This window comes from Apium graveolens, chromosome 2, assembly GCF_009905375.1.
Source record: "Apium graveolens cultivar Ventura chromosome 2, ASM990537v1, whole genome shotgun sequence".
Classification (NCBI taxonomy): Eukaryota; Viridiplantae; Streptophyta; class Magnoliopsida; order Apiales; family Apiaceae; genus Apium; species Apium graveolens.
This window is the reverse complement of record NC_133648.1, coordinates 14,446,669-14,448,876: the sequence shown is the minus strand read 5'-3', so window position 1 is coordinate 14,448,876 and position 2,208 is coordinate 14,446,669. Positions and strand designations below refer to the sequence as shown.

Here is a 2,208-nt window from a genome sequence, read left to right as displayed (position 1 = left end):
TGTCTCAAGACAGATCATTTTTATATCACAATTTCAATCTTACTAGTTACTAAATGAAGTCAACTCAGAACTAGACTATTTCTTTAATATCTTAACTAGCGAGAAAATTTTAGAAATGAATAACAAATGAAAGATACAAGTAAAGATGTGATACAGTTCAGGCCATATCATACAGTTTTGTATTTGAGGAGTTTCAGTCTCTTCCTTCTTTGTTTGTCATTCTGAAATTCCTGTTTCATGACCACAAGTATAAGGGGTTTAGCATGCTAAAAGCTAATACTGATGACTGTTTTGACTTTTTATGAAGCAAATGAATAGGAGTAATGATACCGTAACATAGAAGCGGGAAGATTGAAAAAAATAAAGAACAACCAACCTCATACATTACTTTCTTATTGACTGGTGCAGTGTTGTCACAAAGAAGCCACTCAATGGTTGCTTTCAGTTTTAAGAACTCGTCCTCACTTTCGTCATCTACGGACTATAAAATTAGAATCAATCAGCAATTGCAAGATAATCTCTGTTGCTTTAATTTAGTTTACCAACTCAACCATGAAAAAAGCATAAAAAGTTAAGAAATTGTAATAAAACCACAAACTCAAGAGCATTGGGAACATAAGGCCCGTCGAGAGTTTCCAAATTATTGAACTACATTATACTTCAACTAGCTAGAACCTGCAAAAAAACAAAAAAACACTTTAATATACTTAACATTTTTCTTGGTACTTAATATACTTTGATTATGATTTTGTTTATGTCCGATTCAGTACATATTTAAACCCATTAATTTACAATGTTAAGTATTATCTAAGTAAATATATGTTCGGATTTTCTTCTTGTGTTCTAGTATATTTAGTGTAGAAAAAGAGGATTGTAGGTACCTTGTCACCAATAGCAATTTGCACCGTACTAGAATCAGTATATCTGGTGGATACAACTTGGAACATTATAGAGGAATCAGCTACTCCGTAAATTACAGTAATTTGTATTCATCTATCGACCTACAAATACAAGCTAAAAGAACAGGGTGAGAGACAAAACAGAGCTCCCTAACCATAAAGGAAAAAGGAAAAATATACAACAGAAATCGGTTTTTAACTAATTAAAACACACACCAATAAAAACCCCCAAATTCAATATATAAGAATTCAATACAAGGTAAACAAAAAACAAAAAAAACAAGACAAGTAAATACCTTTCGCTTAACAAATCGAACAATGGTTTGTGTTTGAGAATCTAGCTTTTGAATAAATTAAGTTGGGGTTATTCCTTAAGAGACCTGGTTTTCAATTTGAATTGAAAGAGATGAGAGTTTAGAGAAAATTTGACATGGATAAAATAGGGTTCTAATAGCAAAGACGGTGACATATTGAGGTGGAGAAAAATGGGAGATAGAGGAATTAGGGGAGAGGCTGGGAGAGGAAAAGAGCAGCTATGAGAGAAAAAGATAGAGCGGCCCATATTTAGGGTTATGGCGGTAGTGTTTGTGAGAGATAAAAGGGGGATTTGTAATTTAAGGGGGAACTGAAATATTGACAAAGGGGGATGAAACAATACGAGGGAATTTAAAATAATTTACTAAATAAAAACTTTAAATTTAGGTGATAAAGGAAAAAAAAAATAATTTTTGATTACATGTATTGTTAGAAAATTTAGTTATTTTTATTATATGTTTATGAAACAGAATTAAAATTAATTTCAAGATCTTAATATTACGCACATTTAAGCAATCTCATTTAAAAAAATAGTGCTCCTACTAGATTTTTTTGTTGTTCAGGTGTAACGTAAAAATTTTAAAATACTTTTAAATAAATAAAATCACTACATCAGTACCATTGGAGCGTTAATCGGGGATGGGTATGGTGTTCAAAAGTAGTGTTTTTACAAGATTTTTATATTCCTTTCATTCAAGATAAATTTGAAATTTTTTAATAATTTTTAATATGAATGAAATGAGTATATCTAAACATCTTGTATCATTGAAAAAATCATTTAAAAAATTTATCGTACGAGTCTCATATTCAGAAGTAGTGTTTTTACCAGATTTTTCTAATCTTGACATTCAAGATAAATTTGAAATTTTTTAATACTTTTTTATATGAATTAAATGAATTTATGTATCATTTAGCAAAAAAATAATAATTTATGTACACATCAGTACGGCTGGATCGTCGAAAAAATCATTTAAAAATTTTATTTAGTTAATCG

At 29.6% G+C, this 2,208-nt stretch overlaps 1 long non-coding RNA gene across 1 annotated transcript; it reads right to left on the bottom strand.

Moving 5' to 3' along the window:
* Positions 1-465: 465 nt before the first annotated feature.
* On the bottom strand, positions 466-1,392 carry LOC141705824 (uncharacterized). Its single transcript, XR_012568490.1, has 3 exons — positions 1,196-1,392; positions 882-1,014; positions 466-675 (listed from the first exon to the last, which is right to left on the bottom strand). It is a non-coding gene; the product is annotated as an uncharacterized LOC141705824 (long non-coding RNA).
* Between the last annotated feature and the right edge of the window lie 816 nt (positions 1,393-2,208).